Source organism: Sorex fumeus, unplaced genomic scaffold (genome assembly GCF_029834395.1).
Source record: "Sorex fumeus unplaced genomic scaffold, SorFum_2.1 ptg000008l, whole genome shotgun sequence".
Taxonomy (NCBI): Eukaryota; Metazoa; Chordata; class Mammalia; order Eulipotyphla; family Soricidae; genus Sorex; species Sorex fumeus.
In genome coordinates this window covers 85,693,407-85,716,508 of record NW_026606065.1, presented here as the reverse complement: position 1 = coordinate 85,716,508, position 23,102 = coordinate 85,693,407, and positions in this window count along the sequence as shown.

The following is a 23,102-nucleotide window of genomic DNA, read 5'->3' as shown; positions in this document are numbered from 1 at the left end:
TCCAGCATCCCCGCTGAAGGGAAACTGTGTCATCTCTGAAGGAGTGGAACCTGGGTTTGAGGCTTTAGGACGATGAGAGTAAAACTTCCTGTTGTTTAAGACACCCAGTTTGTGTTACCTTTTTAAATATCACAAACTGCTAGAGAGGTCATCATGCCAGAGAGAGACAATATAACTGCACAAGTTTTATAAGCCACTGGGCATGTCAAGGGAACAGTTTCTGATCTCAGGGATGGCGGCCTGACTTTATTAGGACTTGTGCTCAAACGTTTTTCCTGGGAGTGTTTGGGCTGTATATTTATTCCATACCTTATATGGGCTGGAGCGATAGCACAGCGGGTAGGGCATTTGCCTTGCGCACAGCTGGCCCAGCAGAGCCAGGTTCAATTCCTCCACCCCTTTCAGAGAGCCCGGCAATCTACCCTAAGTATCTCACCCGCGCGACAGAGCCTCGAAAGCTACCCGTGACGTATTCCATATGCCAAACACAGTAACAACAAGTCTCAAAATGGAGACATTACTCAGCCCGCTCAAGCAAATCGATAAACAATGGGAGGACTCTATATAAAAAATGATGGAGCACAAACATGCTCACACAAAATTTGTCCCCTCAGTTGTTTGTCTGTCTGTCTGGGGGATCCATACTAGGCAGTGTTTAGGCCTTACTTCTGGCTCTGCTCTCAGGAATTGCTCCTGGCAAGATTCGGGGACCTATGTGGTGCTGGGGATCGAACTAGGGTCAGTCACGTGCAAAGCAAATGTCCTACCACGACCCAGCTTACTATTGCTCTACCCCTATGACAGAGTGAAATTTAATTAGCTAGAGAGATAGAGATTTCTCAGTGAATGAGACCAGTTGTAGTTACTGGTTTTGGCATATCGAATACACAACGGATAGCTTGCCAGGCTCTTTCCACGGGATGTCAAAAGACCGCGTGGCCGCCCACCTACCAGATGGTCAGACTTCTTCGTCAAGATCATGAAGGATCGGTTTGAGGCCCTTCATGTTCCCGGAGCGAACAGATGCCATTGGGCTACACTAGCACGCGACAGGGACAAATGGAGACGTTACTGGCGCCCACTCGAGCAAATCGACGACTAACGGGAAGTTAAGTGATTAAGTGATTAAGAAGAGAGATAGATAGACGTTGGTCATTAGGAGCTTCCTATTTTACACTAAACGATGACCCACAGTTACTTTTCTAATGGGTTTGATGGCAATGGTGCAGTGTTATGAAGCCCTCTGAGAGGACTAGCCAAGCCCAGGTCAACACCCAGCAGGATCAGAAATCTGCTTCCTGGCTCTTGGTGGAGAAGGAAATTGCCCTCTATTTAAAGGCAATTTGAGAGAGTGATCATCTCCTGTTTGGGAGAGTTAAGCTCTGTTTCTGAGCCACTAGAAATTAGACATCTCTCGCCCAACCAGAGGATTCTCCCTCGCCCCCACTTGCCTGCCCAACCCGCCTTGGTCTATGCTCCCCAAAAGACATCTGATGACTCTTCCGGTGCTTTCCAGAAACAAAGGCACCAGACTTGAGAACTTGGGCCTCCCTGTTGATTTTATTTTTGACTTAATTATCAGACTTCAGGATTCAATTTAACTAATTGGTCTGATTTTCATAATCATGCTGTCATTTTTTATCCACCCTTTGGAACAGTCTGAGAGTACGCTAAGTAGAATCCAGTACTGCCATCCAGGCTTCTGTCTGACCATTATTTTGTTCTTGGATTGTGTTTATTTTTGGCAGTAACTGTTCTAAATTGAAACTGTCAAAGGTCAGAATTTCCAAACAGTTTTATAAGAGTATAGTATAATCCTAGTATAGTATAATCCTAGTATAATCATTAGGAAATAGATATGTCTTTATTTTTTGTTTGTTTGCTTGCTATTTATTTATTTATTTATTTGTGAAACACCATGAGGTACAGTTACAGACTTACAAATTTTTTGTGCTTGGGTTTCAGTTATACAATGATCAAGTACTCATCCTTCCACCAGTGCCCATTTTCCACCACCACAGGTCCCAGTATCTCTCCCACCCCCCATCTCCCCCATCCCACCCTGCCTCTGTGGCAGGGCATTCCCTTTTGTTCTCTCCCTCTCCGTTTGGGTGCTGTGATTTGCAAGAGAGGCATTGAGTGGCAATCATGTTTGGCCTATAGTCTACTTTCAGCATGCTAGCTATGCCTTTAAATAAAAATTTTAAAAGTAGAATATACAGTCAACTTATGAATCCAGTAATTTTATTTCAATAAAGTTTTTCAAACAGCAAAATTTCCATTTGTAAGACCACTTTTTTAACTGTAAAGAGAGAATAACTGGCACCAACATATTTGAGAACCTTCCATGTCCTGGAATTGACAAGGCAAGCCAAACTATCCTCTGAGTATCAACTGGCCAAATAGCATGAGAAAGATCTTCTTTAAAACAATATTCAAAATAGCCTTCCTCATGGGTATAAAGTATGCCTGCAGAAGATGCACATTCATTGCATATATATTAAAAAAACAAATAATCCTGAGCATTGAAACTGAACTGGAAAAACTACATAAAATGTCAATGTCAACAGAGTTATTTTTCCAGAACTGGCTGATTTCTCCTTTTTTTCTTTTCTTCTATATTTTATACGAAAGTGTGTCATTCTGTCACAATGGTAAGAAATAATAAAATATAATTAATTGTTAAAATGATCTAAGAGCAATCCTGATGCCATAAAACATGTCCACAGACAGCTGGGACGTGGCCACGGTTGACAGGACCTGCTGTTATACTGTTGTCATGGATGAGGAGTGGCCCAATTTGGGTGAAAAATGCTCATACCAAGGCCACGAGGCAGGCCCACAGCAGGAGGCCCTCCAGGTGAAGTCCCAGCTGGCCAATGGCCCAAGACCAGCCTTCCCAAGGCTGCAGTGTCATGGTATCCAAGCTGGCATCATTATTTTTGTAGCAGCCCAACTCATTTTGTCTTTAATCCCATCCCAATTTGATGTGTTCAAATGAAATGCTGAAAATTTTTAGAGCAGAGAAAGCAATGAAGAGTCTGGCTCTCCAATCTGTCCATCTGGAGAGATACACTTTGAATGCAAAGAACTCTGGCACCTTCACAGTTGAGAACTTTATGTGCCCTGGAATTAGTAAGAGAGACTAAACTACTTTCTCATAGGATATTTGGCCTGAAAGAATGAAAAATATTGTATTGAGAGAGAGAGAAAGAGAGAGAGAGGCAAACAGGAAGAGACAAACAGAAAGAGACAGAGAGAGAGACAGAAAAATCTTTCCATTACCACACAAAGTGTGTTTTGCAGAGGATATAACAATAGGACAAAAATATCAATCCTGGCCTGGAGCTAAATTCAGAGGGTAGGTTGCTTGCTTTGCATGGGGCCAAACCAGGTTTCATCCTGGGTACCACAAAATGGTTCTCTGAGCACTGCTTAGGAATGATCCCAGAGCCCAGAATCAATAATAAGCCCTGAACACTACTGGATGTGACCCAAAAACAAAATACATGCACACACACATATACACATATGTATATATGTATACACATATGCATATATGTATACAGATACATAGATCCTGAGGACAGAGGGACGGCTAAGGGGGAGTTCATCCATTTATTTATCTTCTCATTTATTCTTGCAACTAATAGTTGACACCACCCTTGTGTACAAATCGTAAAGATCACATTGTAAAGATTACATCAGTGATTCTCAGAGCATGAACTTGGAACCAACAACTTCATTTGATACTGAAAACTTGTCAGAAATAGGAACTCTACACATTCTCAACCTCGAAACTACTCAATTACAGTCCTTAGGGGTGGGGGCAGCAATCCATGTCTTAACAAGACTCTGCAACGTCCCCATGAGCACTGAAAGTTTGAAGACCCCTGGTGAGCTGTGCATGTCTCTTGTAGTGGGGAATAACTGCAGTCAAGAGAGCCATGTAAAAAGTCACAAGTAGAGTGTGGACGGAAGTCCTAGTTCTCAGGACCCAGTGTTTCGGACAGCCCCTTGCCTGTGGCCAGGGCTTTCCAGAAGCTATTTCTTTGCAGAGAATGCCCGATTCTGTGGCAGCTGCAGTGTTTATTTCTGTGAGGCTCGGTAATATTACTCTCTTAGGATGTCAGACAATATGCGATCGTCTCAATCCAATATGCTATTGATTTGAAGTATTTTTTCAATTGGCTTCTAAAAGGAAGTCAAAAGACTGAAATTAAAAATATCTCTTTCTTGCTGATGTTCTCTGATCAAAATGTCTTTGTTTGTACTCTTCTAAAATGGCCAGCGTCCAGTTCTCATGGCCCAGCTTCAGTGTGCCAAGAGGTATTCTGGGAAGCCTAAATGGCTATCAAAGATGTCAGCCAGTAGGTAACTGGAGCCACATGACTCACACAGAACAAATACTTCCTACTTACCGTGACATGCACTTATTTTCTCTTTTCATCTTCCCTCTTTCTTCTTTACTTCCTCACATCCTTAGGCAAGAAAGTAGTGGCTCTGGAAATAAGCCCCCGCATCCCCCACTATCAAATGTAGCAGGCCTGGACACAGCTGTGTGGGAAGCAAGACTGCCTCTGATGTCAGCCACTCCAGCTCTTCCAGGTCAAAAGGACTTACTCTGCTGCAGAATCTGTTGTGTCTCGCATATTTTCTGCTGCTCTAGAGAGGAATGTCCAAAGGGGGGAGACTAAGAGGTTAGCACAGCTATGCAGCGACAGCTGGCTGCTGACTTCAATACTTCTTAAGGGCTTAATTTGGGATCCTGGCAAAAAAAGACCTTGTTTTGGATAGAACATGCAAAAAGAATCCAGTTGAGGTTGCTTTCATTGCCCACAAGATGCTCATCCTCCTCATAGGTTTCAGTAGGATTGGGGTTCTGTTTCTAAACACTGATGTATGGCTTCATTTTAAATTCCATCATACAAGAACTAAATGCTTGGTAGCCATGGCAGTAATTGAAAATAATACAACTACAAATAATACAAATTGTTTTTTTTCAGGGGCAGGGGTTGCATGAAAGGTATTAGGCATTGTATTAATATTTTATGGAATTATTTTATAGCAATTTTTGAAGGCATTTTGTTATCCTATTTTGTAGCTATAAAATTAAAACTTAACTCAAGTAATGTACTTGGAGTTATAGAGTAAGTTATAGGACAGGGATTTAAATTCAGATTGCCAGACTCCAACATGCTCTGGTGCCTCTCTTATATGAGAGGGATAAAGTTATTGCAGTCCATTTGGCTAAGAACACAAGATTTGGGGGGGAAGGTGGAGCCTCCGAAGTGGTACTCAAGAGATCTGTGAGACTCCCCAGGCAATTCTTAACCAATCAGAAAGGTGGTACAATAGGAGACCCCAGGGACACAGTGCCAGGGATTTCCCAAGTCACCCCAGCAGTGATCTGGAGGACTCCATGACCACACCTAGGCTCAGGTCAAAAGGACTTACTCTGCTGCAGAATCTGTTGCAGCAGAGTAAGTCTCCAATGCAGAGAACTGAATGAAGAGAACTGAACCCTCCAATGAAGAGAACTGAACCTAGGTTCATCACATGCATGGCACACACCTTAAGTCCTGTACTATCTTCCAGATTCTATCTTCTATAAATGTGCAGTGAAGATGAAATCACTGATAGTTCTTCTCAGCCTAAGGGATATTCACTCATATGTGAGAGATTCCAGAGATGGCAGTACGTTTCATTTCACTAGCTAATTCCAATAATTTGTGTGCAGTGCTGAGAAAGGAGCTGAGGCCACAAGAGCCCTGGAGCAAGGAACTCCTGGTGAGGAGGGAATCAATCAGCCTGGCCTCAGAGATGTCACCCAAGGTAGCACATTTCCTATTGCTGACACTTCATCTTAGAATGGAGGCTCAGTCCTTGAATTTAAATCATAGACTGGATTAGTCATTACCAAGAAAAACTAAGAATTATGAAGATGGGCTCAGTAAAATATATTGTTTTGTTTTTGTTTTTAGGTTCAACAGTGTTCTTGAATTACTTTGGACTCTGCACTTAAGAATCACTCTCAGAGGTGCTCAGGGAAGCATATGGGGTGTCAAGGATCAAACCAGGTCAGCTCCATGCAAGACAAGCACCTTACCCCTCTCTACTATTGTTCTGGCCCCTTAAATATGGTGCTTCTGCTCAAGATCTGTGTGAACCAGAGGACAGGTGAGGGGTGATGAGAGCCCAGGCTAGAGAACACTGAATTCATGATCCAGGCATGCTGCAGTGAAAAGGAAAACCTGAATTCAGAAGATTATAAATAATGAACCTCTTGACTTTTCAGAAGGATTGCTAAGATGCTTTATAATAGCATCTCATCACAACCCCACACATCTCCAACTGCACAAAAGGATTTACGTGCAGGCCCTGCTGGGTTGGAAGAGGAAGCAGGGTCAGAAGATGAACTCCTGGGAGAAATTTCTCACTGAGGAGCTGTCAGAAATTAACTTTTCTCAAATAGTCTGGAGTGTCCAACTAGGAACACTAGGATTAAGTGCATCCACATTGAATGCATTGGAAGAATGCATCTTTCAAAGGAAGACTTAATTACAATACTTTTGAAGAAGAGGACATTGCCAGTGTAGAAAGATCTTTATGCCCTCCCAGTCTGTGCAGTGAGACTCAGTTCAACCTGGGCTTGGTTGAGACAATATTGTGTCCTCAATGTCATATACCTCTCTGAAGCTTTGACACAGTGGGGCAAAACTGCCTCTGGAATCAGTCATAATTGGATTTTCCCATGGTATCTGGCACCTCCTTGATCCACCTAGGGCCAAACCTGCAACCGGTTCTCAAGGACCCAACTAGCATGTGATGCTATTTATTCAATTAACAAGATTTTAAAAAGGTATTTACTTTGCTTTTTTGGGTCACACCCAGCAATGCTTGGGGGTTACTTTTGGCTCTGCTTTCAGGAATTACTTCTGGCAGTGCTTGGAGGACCATATGGGATGCTGGGAATCGAATCTGGGTCAGCCACATGCAAGGCAAAGGCCCTACCTGCCTATTACTCCAGCCCCTCAATTAACAAGAGTTTTATGCAACTTTGCTCAGAATGCTGGGAGCTTCTTCTTGATTTTCTAACTGTGTCTGGCTATTGTGTATTTTCTGTTAAAACTGTTAAACCAAGTGATTGTCACTGCTCACTGATTAAAACAACATTTCACGTTGAGAACATCTTGTACATTCACAATTATGGAGGTGTGGCTTATATTTAGTCAGTTTTGAAAGTACATCTGCAGTGTAATCTATTGCCAGCAGAGGTGACCAAATGGTACACAATCAAAGTTTGAGAACATGCTTAATCTGACATTTCACTCATCATTGATAATACTGACTACAGAGACACTTCTACTCTCAGTTACATGATTCATAGGATGTGAGTGGGTAACTAAACTAATCCAGTAAATCCTGACTGGCCCATGCAGAGCTAGTCAATTCACAAAGAAGAAAGAGGCAATGTGTTGGAATGTGCTGTGCATTTTGAAAGCAAAGAGCATCTATATCTATACAAGGTCTGTCGCTCCTATTAATCTGAAAGAATAAACATGCAAGACAGCAATATATATACCTTAAAAATGAATCCATTTTACAGGTATTTTTTCCACAAAATGCTAAAAAGCATTAGGATTTTGAAAATTCGGCTGTGTCCAAAAAATTTAAGCTGTCTAAAATTTTTTATCTTCCTTTTTAATAAGTTTTCCTCTCCTTTTCTTCTATTCCTCACATTTCTGCTCAAATCTAAAACAACCTGTCCCCTTTGTTGAGTTTTTACATGGCACATAATGATAAAAACATTTTCAACTGCAAGTACACATGCCCAAATATTTGTTATGGAAGCTAAAGGTTCCTGAACCAATTATTGGCTTTATTCTATGCAGTGTGCTCTGATGTCTTCTAATTCATTTTGTTTTTTGAAAATGCAGCAACTCCATTTGAAACACTGGAGGTAGTTCTCTGGTTGTGGTAATCTTCTCTCCTATACTACCAAAAAAGTGCACAGTGGCCACATGTGGGTGTCTTGGGTTCTTGAAATGCCAGTGTGACAAAAGAAATGAACTTTCAATTTTGTTTTAAATTAAAGCTAAATAGTCACATTAAAATTTAAATAGATATGGGAAAAAGAGTCAGGAGGGTATCCTTTGCCTAGTGGTGATGATAATAAATAGTTGGCTTTGGAAAACTGGAATTATTTGCTAAAACTAAACACACCTCTTTCTAGGACCTAGCAACTCCAGCCTTAAGAATAGATTCGAGAGGGAAAAAGCACAAACGCTCACCCCTAACGCATAAAATAGTAATGCAAAACTGGAAATAATTCGAATGTCCCTTGGTGATAGACTTAATGTTTAAGAGTAGGATACTAATATAATAAAATGCTACAGCTATAAGAAAAAAATAAGCGTCTCTTAAATCAGGATGATATTCAGGTGAAAAACAAAGTCCTATGTTAGAGGACTGCATGATTCTACTTACATGACCAAGGTTAACTTATGGTCACAGAAATCAAAGAGTCATGGTTGTCTCTTCCAGTAATGACTGAAAGTAACACAAAGGGAACTTGCTGGGGATGATGAAAATGGTTTAAGTCTTGATGAGAGTATTGTGTTTATGGGTGTAAACATATGTGCAATGATTCATATTTATGTATGTTGTACGTCAGTTCAAAATGTTCCAGAGAATGCTGGATCTCAGACCCTAAACTGGAAGCATCTGACTCCCTAACTTGGCAGATCTGACTGCAGTCTCAGGAGCAGTGTGGAAACAGAGATGTCAGCCTTCCTCCAAGTGGATGACTCCCTCGCCGAAAGACAAGACAGTATTACAGGAAAGCTTCTCTTCAGTCTGGATTGCTTTACATTTTCTGCCTGATGCTCTTGCTCCTCATGTGAATATCTCTCTGCCTTTGGGTGGAAGAGCTGATAGACGTGTGCATGAGATCAAATCAGTGCATCCATAATCCCTCAGGCTTTTTTCTCTTTGGTTCCTATGATTCTCTATTCTGCTTTCCCCACCTTTTTCTGCTTTGCAAGAATCATAGTATGACATGTTAGAATCAAGGAGGCTTGAAAGCTATTTTATGGTCACAGGCTGATGCTTTGTCCCATCTCCTTTTGCTTCTCCCTGCCACTGAGAAGACCAATAACAAATATTAGGTGGACTCATCCACTACTCATCCAAGGACACAGACCAGAGGAACTTCAGGATGTTGTTGTGATCCTTACCTGCTAGACACTAAAAAGGAACTGATAGCCTGAAAAAAGGAGATACACTCAGCTCACATAGTTCACGCATGGATGTGGCTGATAAGCACCAACACAAACCATCCCTCATGTGGTCCTCAGCCCAGACAGTAAGCCTCTGATACAGTTCAGCTTCATGACTAGGATACAAAGAGTTCTATACACAAATCTCAAACCAGCTATTTCTTATGATGCCTTTGAGATTAGCTCCACGGAATCTGCAATATTAAAGGGTTATGTTTAGAATCACTTCATTCCTGAGATTGTCACAGGGCTCCAAGAGATGATTTCTTGAGAAGAATTCTAGTCCCTTAGATCGAAAGAAGTTGTATTTTAATAAATTTTTGAATAGGGAGTCAGAAAATAATATATGTTTGATCCCTATCAGAGAAAGTTTTGTACAATAATAAAACTCAAATTATTGAAGCATTAACTGAACTTCAGTGTTTTCATTTCAGTTTTCTCTAGAGCATCTTGCAACCAGATGACAAGAATTTCCAGTTTTGATCAAGTATGAATGAGGTAGATTATTAACCAGGTAACAAATTAAATCTAACCCAGCAGCATGATTGTCCAGCTTGTGTGTTCAAGCCTGACCGTTCCCAAAATGTGTTGAAAGGTAGTGAATGCTCTTTTGTAAAATATCATTGACTCTAACAGTCTCTAAGTTATCATATACAGTTCATTGGTGATTATGGAAAAGACAAAGTCTATAGAGTTGAATGTTAGCATTACTCCCTCCTATCAATTAGCAACTATTCCAGGACTAAAAATAAACATTTCAGTTGCCACTAAAAATCACTTCAGTGATTTTTCTATGTAAATCTATGTGTGTATATATTTGTATGAATTTAATTTGAAATTAAATGTGTTGTTTAATGCAATTTTAATATTTAACTTATAGCTATCTTTCTAAATAAGTATAGGTTTGCTCTTACATATGTATTATTATCATATAATTGTGTGAAATATCAGCCTCCTACTGCACACTTTGAATTAGGCTAGGAACTTTAAAGCATTTCATGAAGAAAAAACCTATACAAAAAAGTAAGAGCAGTTAAGGGACTCTCATTTATTGCTGCTGGGAAGGTCAATTGGTCCAGCCTTTCTGGAAAACAGTATGAACATTCCTCAAAAAAACTAGAAATTGAGCTTCCATATGACTCAGCAATACCACTCCTGGGAATATACCCTAGTGGCCAAAAAAATGCAATATAACAAACCTATCTGCACTCCCATGTTCATTGCAACACTACTCAAAATAACTAGAATCTTGAAACAATTCAAAGTGCCTGAGAACAGATGAGCGGATAAAGAAACTATGGTACATCTACACAATGGAACACTATGCAGCTGTTAGGAAAAATGAAGTCATGAAATTTGCTTAAGCACTGATAGACTCGAGAGTATCATACAGAGTGAAATCAATCAGAGGGAGAGGGACATAGAATGATTACACTAATTTGTGGAATCATTGTAGCACTGTCGTCCCATTGTTCATTGATTTGCTCGAGCAGGCACTAGCAACGTCTCCATTGTGAGACTTGTTGTTACCATATCGAATAGGCCACAGGGAGCTTGCCAGGCTCTGCCGTGCGGGTGGGATACTCTCAGTAGCTTGCCAGGCTCTCCGAGAGGGGCAGAGTAATCGAGCCCGGGGTGGCCGTGTACAAGGCAAACGCCCTACCTGCTGTACTATGGCTCCAGCCCAATTTGTGGAATATAAAAAAAAGTATGTGAATAATACCCAAACACAATAGAAACAAGGGTCAGGAGGACTGATCCATGGTATGAAGCATGCCACTAAGGGGGTGAGGGAGTGCAGTTAGGACAGAGAAGGGACAACTGTGCCAATGATGGTTGGAAAATGTTAACTCTGGACAAGAGTGCTGAAGGGAGGTAAAGCAATATGCATCATACCCTTTCAGTAACAGTGTTGCAGTCCACAGTGCTTAAAAGGAAAATGAGAGTGAGAGAGAGAGAGAGAGAGAGAGAAACAGAGAGAGTAGAGAGAGAAGGAAAGTGTCTGCCACAAAGGTACCTTGTGGGTGGGAGGCGGGCAAGCTGGAAAGAAAAGCTGGGAACATTCGGTGGTGGGAAATGTGCACTGGTGAAGGAATGGGTGTTGTATCAGAGTATGACTGAAACTCAATCATGAGCAACTTTATAACTATATAATAGTGATTCAATAAAAATAATTTTTTTAAAGAAAGGGAAGTTAATCTGTGCAAAACAAAAAAAAACTTTAAGAGAAACCAGTATATTTTCATTATTTTCTTAAAACTCTTAGGGCTGGAGTGATAGCACAGCGGTAGGGCGTTTGCCTTGCACGCAGCCAACATGGCCGACCCAAGTTCGATTCCTCTGCCCCTCTCGGAGAGCCCGGCAAGCTACCGAGAGTATCTCGCCCGCACGGCAGAGCCTGGCAAGCCACCCGTGATGTATTCGATATGCCAAACACAGTAACAACAAAATCTCCAATGGAGACGTTACTGGGCCCGCTCGAGCAAATTGATGAACAACGGGAGGGCCTTTACTTTACTTACTTTACTCTTAAAACTCTTATCAAAAGGCATATATAATGCCAGCATAGAATTGTGTGGTGTTTTCCCTTTATAAAATTAAGCTATTATTTAAAATCTGTCACCTGCTTACGTGAATGTTTTTGTTTTCTCCAGACTTGTTTTGGAAGGTGGTGTTGTTCATTTTGTTTGTTCAATCGTATTTGTGGGATATGTGGGGACTGAGAATAGGAAATTATACAAATAATGAACTTAAGCGAACTTGACTTCATAAATAACTATAGATCTTAGAAAAATGCTTTCTTTGCCAGGAATAAGGAAGCCTATCAAACTGTGAGTAGATGTGTATGGAGTGTTAAGAATCAACCTGAATTGGGCCACCATAGTGACAATAAGTTGGAAAATCAGGGAGGTCACCACTATTGAGAACAGTCCAGCTCAGAGTCAATGGGAGCAATATGCCATCAGCCAGGTCGGAGCCACTGACACAGGCAGCATTAAGCTCTTTAGGCAGACAATGAACAATGGTGCTCCCGAGGCTTCACATAGCCTTCATTCAGCAGAGACCATACTGGCTTTGAACAATTTCTTCATGCTCATGGGGCTTACGGTGTTCATCAGGACAATCCGAGCAGCCTTTTCTGAGCCAAACATACTTTACTTCAATTCATGATTTCCAACATTATTAAAGCAATGCAGGGAGGGGTAGGTTAGCCATTCAAATTGCATCCCTTTCTCCTGGCATTCTGAAAACTGCAAGAAAACCTTTGTACTTCAGGGTGGAAAAGAAGCTCACAAAAATTAAAGTTCATGTGAAGGTAAAAGATGAACTGAGACAAGGAAGTTCTTATTCTCTTGGGAAATGACACAGGCTGTATCTAAACAACACCAACCATATGGTGGAAAAGAAGAAGTTACGTTTTCCAGATGTTTTATCTGCATAACATAAAAAATCTCTTTGACTGAATTTTTTATTTTTCACTCTTGTTGGATGGTGTTTAGAGATAGACAAAGTCACAAATACGTGAAAATGAGAATAAAATGAAAGGTGTTTAAAAATGCATCATACAAAATGTTTTTTGATGATATAATTCTTTTTTATAAAAAACGTTTTAGAGTTTTCTTCCAAGTAAGATTTATCTGATGGTTTCATACTTATGTAGGACTTACATGGGCTTTTTAGTCAGTTTTTGTCTTTTTGCTTTGAAAAAAACATTTTGACATTCGGAACTATTGAGTTCAATATCTGAAAATCAAAGAGAAGGTCACAGCTGACATTTGGAATGTCCTCATTATAAAAAGCTTGTTTCTGGCAGTTATTCTAGAAAAATACGTATTTAATCCAAAGTAGAAGCTCATTCACAAACTAAGACTAAGAAATAAAAATCATGAAGTCAGAGAAAAATGCCCACAAAGACAGGAGAAGCAGAAAAAGAGACTCACAACACTCATGACTTTAAAAGTTTCTCTGATTTGAGATCTTATGAGAGAGAAATTTGGTTGCCAGACTGAGGCACACGAATTTCTTTCACTAGGCGCAGGAGCCATTCAATATTTATTTGGGGGAGGTTTGTTGTTGTTGTTTATTAGTTGTCAACAACAGAAGCCTCTCTGCTCAGTCTAAGCTGAAGGAGAATTTACAAACAATATTGGGCAGCTTATAGAATATTCAGGTCAATTAAACATCCAAACACCAGGTAATGGATGCTGGTTTTGTTTTTTTTAATGAATCACCATAAGGTACAGTTACAGACTTACTAACTTTCGTACTTACATTTCAGTCATACAATGATTGAGTACCCATCCCTCCACCAGTGCTCATTCTCCACCTCCAATGTTTCCAGTATTCTTCCCACCACCCTCATCCCAGTATCCATCCCCCTCACCTCCCACCTCTGTGGCAGGCACATTCCCTTTTACTCTCTCTCTCCTTTAGGGTATTGTGGTTTGCAATGCACGTATTAAATGGCCATCATGTTCGGTGTATAGTCTACTTTCAGCACACATCTCCCATCTCGAGCGGACCCTCCAAGCACCCTTTACTTGGTGGTCCCTTCTCAGTTGTCCCACTGAGGACAACTTTCAAGAGAGAAAGGCATGAACCCTTCAAACAAACCATTAAGACGTCAATTTCTAATTAATTTTCTTGTATTAAAATATAAAGTTCAGGTTCAGAGATAGTGTAGCAAGAAGTGGGGCATTTGTCCTGCACATGGCCAACCTAGGGTCAATCTCCAGCATCCTCTGGAGTGATCTCTTAAGTTTAGAACCAGGAGTAAATCCTAAGCACTTCTGGGTGTTCCCTCCCCCACCAAAATAAAGAAGATGAAGCTCTCTTAAATATGATTTCCCACAGAATTTTAATTCCCTTTCTTTTTTTCAGTTTGGGTTTAATATAATCATTAGTCCTTGAAAAGCACTCTCATCTAAGAGTACCTCTTAGAATGGATACCAAATACTAAGGGCAGGGAATATGGGGAGAAGGCAGGGGGGAGGGGCAGAAAATATGGACAATTACTAGAATGCTTATAATTCTCTCCCTTTTGGACACTCAGAATCTTCATATTGGCCATTTAAAATACATATAAAAGTGAAATTAGTTATGTAGTTCTAATCTTATCTAAGTTTTAAATAAAATATTATTTTTAAATAATTTTAATATAGTAGCACTGTAGCACTGTCCTCCCATTGGTCATTGATTTGCTCGAGAGGGCCCAGTAACTTCTCCATTGTGAGACTTGTTGTTACTGTGTTTGGCATATTGAATACTTTATGAATAGCTTGCCAGGCTGTTAAATGCTATTCAGAGATGACCTATGTCTACCCAAATCTTGAGCAGAAAATTCTAATATTGATAAATTTGTAACTGAAAATTTAATGACCTATAAATATTATAAAATCATGAATAAATCTAAGCTGCCTTTCCCCCCATCGGTGAGGCTGGCTTCCAAGTCATAGAGCATCCTTCTGGTCCTTATCTCTACTTTCCTTGGCTGTTAGTCTCCCATTCTTCCCATTCTTTTACTTTATAATCCACAAATGAGTGCAGTTTTTCTATGTCTATCCCTCTCTTTCTGACTCATTTCACTTAGCATGATACTCTCCATGTTGATCCACTTATAAGAAAATTTCATCACTTCATCTTTTCTAATAGCTGCATAGTATTCCGTTGTGTAGATGTACCAAAGTTTGTTTTGTTTTGTTTTGTTTTGTTGGCTTTTTGGATCATATCTGGCAATTCACAGGGGTTACTCCTGTCTCTACACTCAGGAATTACCCCTGGCAGTGCTCAGGGAACCATCCGGGATGCTGGAAATCGAACCCGGGTTGGCCATGTGCAAGGCAAACGCCCTACCTGCTGTGCTATTGCTCCAGTCCCATACCAAAGTTTCTTTAATCAGTCATCTGTTCTCGGGCACTCATTTTTTTTCCAGACTCTAGCTATTGTAAATAGTGCTGGACTGAACATACAAGTGCAGATGTCCTTTCAATTATACTTTTTTGCATCTCCAGGATATATTCCCAGGAGTAGTATTGCTGGGTCAAATGGGAGCTCAATTTCTAATTTTTTGAGAAACGTCCATACTGTTTTCCAAAAGAGCTGAACCAGTCAGCATTCCCACCAGCAGTGAAGGAGAGTCCCTTTCTCCCCACATCCACACCAATACCGCTTGCTTTTGTTCTTTTGGATGTGGGTCACATCTGTGGTGTGAGATGATATCTCATAGTTGTTTTGATCTGCATCTCCCTGATGATTAGTGATAAAGAGCATTTTTTCATGTGCCTTTCGGCCATTCATATTTCTTCTTTGAGAAAGTTTCTGTTCATTTCATTACCCCATTTTCTTATGGGGTTGTAAGTTTTCTCCTTGTAGAGTTCAACCAGAGTCTTGTATATCCTTGATATAATGGGTGCTGTTTTAAATACACATACACCAAGGCTCCTGATACTCCAGAAACCCCCACCATGCATTTTTCAGAAATGGATCCTCAGGCACTTCCTGATATTACTCATTTTTGGTTCCACTTCTCTTGCAGGATCCTGAGGCATCAGGGTTCACAGAAGTGAAATCAGAATCCTGAGTCTTAGCTTCAAGGGAGTCTGGATTATAAGGTTTCTGCTTTAGGAAGTCATTGACCCCAAATAGGGGAAATGTCCAATGATATTGTGTAGCCACTTTCAAGAAGTGTCCACCACAGGTATAGAAAATGGTACCTGTGCTTTCAGAAAATTAATCTGGCCTGGTATGTGTAGAGGAAGGGGGCTGACTTTGAGAGGAAAAGGGCTAAATTTAAAGAATAAAAATTAGGAGCCTGCTGTGATTGTCAGAGAAAGTAATAATTAGATGTTTCACTACATGGTCCTGGGGTATGGGGTGACACAGGAAGGGTAAGATTCAGGAATCAATAAAGAGATCCAGTTGACAACTTTAGCAAGGACAGATGATATAATCAGCAGGAATAAGGAAGTCAAGAGCACATGTTGTTCTGAAGGGGAGGGTTTGAATCCAGACACATTTGGTTCAGTGGGCAAAATACATGATGCCATTGGATAGATAGATCTGGAGCTCCAAAGAGAGGAATCCAGGCAGAGGTATTAGAGTTACCTAAAGAGAGACAAGTGTTGAAAGAACAAGCCAGGATGGGTGGAGTATAAAGTTACTATTTTCATTTCTTTTGAAATTAGCTTCTCTTTTTTGTGTCTGCCAATGTTCCTACTTGCCTGCTAGCGCAATTTAAGGAGAATTTGACCCTCAGTTTTCCTCCACACCCCCTAAACCGCACCTGTCAAAAAAAAAGGAAAAAAAACCTGTTGAGGTTCTTTTCTCATCCAAATTATGCATTCTTTTCCGTTTGGAGGAACTTACCAACCTATCATCCAATGATTCCCTATTCTTTTTCATTTCTTTTTGGTATAGGGGACACACCCAGTGGGGGACACACCCAGCAGTGCTCAGGACTTATTCTTGGTTCTACACTCAGAAGTATTACTTTTGGCAAGGGTCAGTGACCCTGTGGGGTATCAGTAACAAACTCTGATGGTCAGCCACATGCAAGGCAAACTCCCTAACCACTTTACTATGTCTCTTGCCTCTACTATACTATGTCTCCTATTCTTTATACAACCATGTCTTGGGATTTTTAAGACTTGGTTGTTGAGGCCAGGTGACAATATGTATCATAAAGAAAGAAAATCAAGCCTAGTTTTTATTGCAGCCATTTTTAACCTAGTCTAAGAAAAAATAAACAAAAACGAAACTAATGACACACTGGGTAGATCAAAAAAGTTCACCATGAAAGAGAAAGTCTTTGAATCTCAAACCTAACATCTCTCTCTCTCTCTCTCTCTCTCTCTCTCTCTCTCTCTCTCACTCTCTCGCTCTCCCCACCCCCAAGGCATGTGAGTACCATAGAGTTCCAGTACGGGGGCTTCCATTTCTCAGCATCCTAACAATGAAGCCTTCTCTGAGGCCTCTGAGAGAAAGACCCTCTGGCATGTGAATGGAACGTTTGTAACCACAGTGCATAAACTAAGAAGTAGGAACCAGCATTTTCTTTACAATAAAGGGACACATTTATTTGGAAGGACAGCACTGAATGCTTCTTGGGAAAGGAGCCTGGGCAGCCTGCTCCACACTGAAAACACAGCAGGGCCATCAACACTTGGTCACTGCATTACTGATGATGCACTTTTTCTTCTGAGAACTTTCCTTCTGATGCTGTGTCTTCTAAAAATTGCCAGAGCCAGGCAGATCTACACGACACCTTGACATAGAACCAACTCTCCAACCTGTCGCTTATTGAAGGGTGAAAGGATCTCTAGCTACTCAGAGAGGAAGAAGTCACCCGGTCATTGAGGCAAGGAAGTGCAAACCATCTGCCCTCTGCTCAAGAGCAGAGGTCAAGCAGAACTTGCCAGAAAGAATCCGGAAGCCCAAAGCATTATTATTGAACATCATAGAGTACAACAGATGAGCATTATTTGGAACAGTCAGTTGTATTATTTCTGACATAGTCTTTTGCCAGGTTCAGAAGACACAACAGGACCATTTGAGCAGGGCATGGATGGGGGTTTCCTTCAGGAGATGGGGGAGGGAGACCGTAGGGAGGCATCTCCACCCTGGTTAAAAATTATCTGTAAGGGAGCATTCTACTGTTAGAGTTTTCCAGAAATATCTAGATATGCTGACCAATGATGAAAAGGGAATACAAAGACTTGTTTGATAGAGCGTATACTTAACAAGTCTTGACCTGGGTTTTTGATTTTAGAGGCAGTGATTTTTGATTTTAGAGGCACTGGAATGTTCATAGAGGATTTTTCTCAAATAAAAAGACTAAAGAGGAGGTGCTATGAATGTGGTCCTCAAAAGTGGAGGGCAAATCATCATATGGGGGAACGAGCCCGGGAATAAATCAGTGGGTACAGAGAGCAGGGACCCCTTTTCTTCCCTCCAACTGGATTTTCTCAGTCCTTTTGGAAGACTTCTAGAGCTTCCTTTTTCTGTACCCAGTAGGGTGTCATTAGTGTATTATCCCCAACAGCCTTTTAAGGCACTTGGAATTGAGACTAGGTACTTCTACCCAGCAGAGTCAGTGGGAAAAAAAGAAAGATGTCATGTTTGTTGCCACAACCTTCCAAGTCCTGCAGTGGCATAAATCCAGGGTCAGTCTTTTCTCCCAAGGAAGCCACAGGAAGTGATTGCAGAAGACTGCATGCGTCTCATGGCCCTGCAGACCATGAGCAGTATCCAAGCAAGGATTGACTGGCCCATCCTAGAACAAAGTTCCAAAAAACTTAAAGTAGCAGATAAAGAGGAGAGAGATTTGGCTTGTCAGTTGCTCAAAGGGTGTCAAAGGAAAACACAAAGGGAAGACTGGGGTGGGTGGGGGATCAAGCCCAGAATTCCAAGGTGGTGAAGTCCTCTGGCTTCTTGCATCTCTCCAATCTTCCCTGCACAAAGACACCATTTACTCTCCCTGGGTGGTCCCAACCAGCCTGGAGGTGGAGGTGGAGAGAATAACACAAAGGACAGGACGCTCAGCCTGCTGACCTTTCACCTTATCATATCTTTGAGGGTGGTCTGGTTCTCACTGGGCTTCAGAAAAACTTCTTCCCTCCCCTTGGGAGGATTTGCCTTTCCACCGTCCTTCTTCCTCTGACAGGCTGTTTGACAACAGTATCCGAACATCTGCAGAGACTTTTACAGACCACAGATCTGCTAATTCTCACCTCAGCCCAGTACTAGATCTAACTGACTTCATGATGTCAATATGGAGCCTAAGGACCAGAGTGATGAAGAAACTTGTCCAGTGCCATCCCATTTCAAGGAAATCTGACGAGGATCAAGCATTTGTTGAGTGCTTACCACCTTCCAGATAAATGCTTATGTGGATTTTTAAAATTTCATCTTCACATAAACCCAGAGTGGCAGGGATGTCACTACTTCCCAGTGCAGAGATGAGGGCTGAGGTATGGGTGGCACATGTAAATATTTGGCCTTGATATTCAGGGAACATCCACATCCAGGAAACCACATATTCTCGCTCCCAAGTCCTGATTCTTCATCCTGTTTAAGTTTCTGCCATGACTAGAAGTAGGGTAAGCAGAATCTGAATTCTGCTATTTTGGGATCTTTCTGAAAATCACGTTCTGATACCCGAGATCTAGGAGAGAACCTAGTTTTTAAAATAGGAACCACATCTATTGGTGCTCAGGCCCATAAGTTCCAGGGGCGACTAGGCCCATATTCAGAAATGCTCCCACATGGGCCCTGAGGCCTAGATTTGGTGCTGGGATCAAACTCAGGGCTTCACACATATTACACATGTGCTCTCTACTCAAGGTATCTCTCGGGTCCAGTTCTGCATTTTGTAATAAGCTCTTAGTTGCTCCTGAAACAGATAATGGACTGACCTAAAGAAGGTGATGATGTTCATCTATCTATTCCTCATGGTGATTTGATTGCCAGAATTCAGTATTCTGGCACACCTGTGCCACCCTGACTCTTAATGTACTTTCTCTTCATGTCCTTCCTAGCTAGTATGTAAGCTTGCAGTCTTGCACAACGGCTCTTCAAAAACAAATGGAATACTCACTGAGTAACGCTTTCAACATGGAAACATCTCCCTTCCCCCTACCTCCCTTTGTTGTCTCAATGACTGAGGGTCCCACATCCATGGTGCTCACACCTTTACTTGTGTTGCTTGCAGGAGAATGGGTTGCTGGTACCCCACTGGACAAAGTACCCTCAGCTCACCATACTCATCTAGTTGTGGTTCTTGCACACATTCTGGCAGTATACTGCAGGGAACACCTGAGTGTTTGTATCTCTGTGTATCTGAGTGTTTGTATGTTGTATCTGAGTGTTTGTATGTTGCTAGAGTGCTGCTTCATGGTAGAATGGGACTGGGGGTTGGCAGTATAACAGAGTATGAATCAATTCATTTGTTCTCTTATCCTTTCCTTTCACCTGAGCAACCCACATCTCAAGAAAGGAAATGAGGCAGCAAAACCAGAATACTTCAAGGCGATGCCTCTCCTGACCGTTCCTCCTCACCATGCCTGTCTAGGCCAACTTCTAGAAAGAACAAGCACAAGATTGATTCTCTGTCTCTATCTGTGACCTCAATGTCCCAGTTTCCTAATACACTTCAATCTCAACCACAACTCCCATAGTCCAGAGGCCTAAAATACGGCCTTTCCTGTCAGAAGCAAAATCACTTCTGATGCAACAAGTATGCATAAGGGGGAACATATATCTTTTTCTCTCTCTCCCCTTAAGTCCTGAGCTCCATAAACTAGCCATTCTGTGCATTGGCTGGGAAATAAGAAATTTTCAAGAAGACCCCTCTCTCTTTAAAGATTTTCAAAGAGCATTTCCCTGTGTGGTTCCGTTTTCCCCTGATTTTCTTCCACAGTTCCAAAGAAAGCCTCACATTGAGGAAAACTAGAAAGGCATGATTCAGTAATGTCAAATGCTCTCAGGATTCCTTCTTCCAAAGTCTTTGTTAATTGTACCCAGTATCTATAGTGATAAATTTAAAGACACATGAAACAGCAGGATCTCAAAGACACTAGACTATTGTATTGTCTCATTTAACTGAAACAAAGGAGCAGAGGCCTGGGCCTGTCTCCAGGCAACAGAAAATGCCAGTCACAGTCAGGTGGGCTTTCGGGTAGATTTTTTTAAATAGAGTTTCACACACTCTGTTAAAGATGGAAGAATTAACTCATAAGTATTCAGATTCAATGACGAATATTTTGAACTGAAAAAACATGTTTGTTTTACTTCCAATTCTTTCTTCTTTTTTTTCCCCCCTGATGTGTTTTGGTTTGGGTATTTTGTTAATTGGTGGCAAAATAAAATCTCACATACCAGGGAAAAAAATGAATATAATGGAAACTCAAAAGCCATGAGTTAGCTAATTTCTGGGGAAAGAAATTTTTTTCGGCACTAAATATCAGCAGATCGATTGGCAATATATGTGCTGGCATTCTGACATGTGGTCTTAATTCTGTTCCTATTACCAAATGACTTCGCTTTGCTGTGGATGTCAGGCCTGGATCTTCTTTTTAAAATATCCAAGGCAATCAAATACCAATTAAGGCAGAACTGTATGCAAGGGATCCCCCCCCAAAGCTCTATATAGGGAAAACTGCCAAGACCTCCCAGTGGGGACTTCGCCCTCAGCCTCTCAGACTGGCTTTGCCTCCCTCTGGCCCCACTTGGACCTCAGTACTCAGATTTGATTCCTTGCCATTCTCTCATGCATGAACACCCTTTGGCAGGATTTTTCCTGGCTGACCTCAGAATTCTCCTCTGGGCATAGTTTTCAGTCCTTGACCTAAAGATAAATATATGCTAGCAAGCAATCAAGCATCCTAGAGTGGTACTGGCCAATATGGCAACCACTTGCCACATGTGGTGATTTGAAATCATTAAAAAGGAAATAAACACTAAAAATCCTCAGCTCTCAAGTCCACCAATCACATTTCAAGGACTCAATAGACATCAGTGCATAGTACTGATTTATTGTTTGGGGGCCACACCCAGCTGTGGTCAGGGCCTATTACTCTGGGCTTGGTGATTGGGGGTGGCATCCATGGTACTTGAGGGACAATGTGCTCCAGCTCTTTGAGCTATCTCTGCCTCACTCCCTTTCTGATTGAGAGACACTCAGACTTCTAGGCCATCCAAATCTGCTGACTGAAGCAACTTAACCCCCTTCTCATGAAGGATATGAAAGTGGACTGGTGGAGGTTGGGAATGCTCTTGCTAGCATGCCCTTAAAGAAGTTCCAGTAGTTTGCAATTCTTGCCAATGACTCCAAAGGCCAAGAGTGCAACGTGAGATCTCTGAAAGTCACAAAAACTCTTAACACCAGGGAGTTGGATCCTCAGTGAAAAAGACTGAATCTGAGGAATTCACAATAGCTTGGGAAAGATGATTCCAGGAATAGTCCAATACCTTTCTAAGTACACCCAGTGGGACATAATCTTGTTATGTTGCTGTGTACTTTTCTCTCTAACTGGAAAGGCATCTGAAATTCTATCAATAGAGATTTATTCCTCCGGGTTTATAGATATCTTCTTTAATCTCAATGCAGGGACAGAAGATGTGGATGACACTGACGTACATAAAAGAAAGAGACTCACTTGATTTACTATTACCTTAAAATAACCTGATCAGTGACAGAAGGCACAAAAAACGATACTCAAGAGTGTCAACTTTTACTAGATTAATAATAAGAAACTTACTTTATTTTATCATTCTTTTCATCTGTCCTTTCCTTATTTTTTCCTTCCTTCTTTCCTTCATTTTTTCTTTCTAGATCTGATAAATTTCAAGAGCTATTCTTGACTCATTGCTTGATGGTCATGCCTGAAGGTAGTCAGAGGGCCACACAATGCCAGATATTAAACCAGAGCCTTCTCTAGTCATTCTCAGCTCAGTTAACTTTAAAAAAAATGGGGGCCGTGTATAGCAGTGCTCAAAACTTATTCCTGGTTCCATAATCAGTAGTGATTTATGAGAACAGAAGATCATGCGTGGTGCCAAAGATCAAACCCAGGTTTGCTGGGTGCAAGGCAAGCATCTTCCCTGCTGTACTATCTCTCAGGTTCTTCCCAAAATGACTTTTAAATGTTACCTATTATATAACTATCACATTGCCCATTGGTGTTTGAGACAGATCTGATGAGTTAGTTATAGACTCAATGTTGGGAATATTTTAATAATACTTTTAGTTTTATATCCACTCCAAAGCATATTTGTCTATCATAAAGCCCCTCAAGCTACCAAGAGTATCTCAGCCCAGGCAAA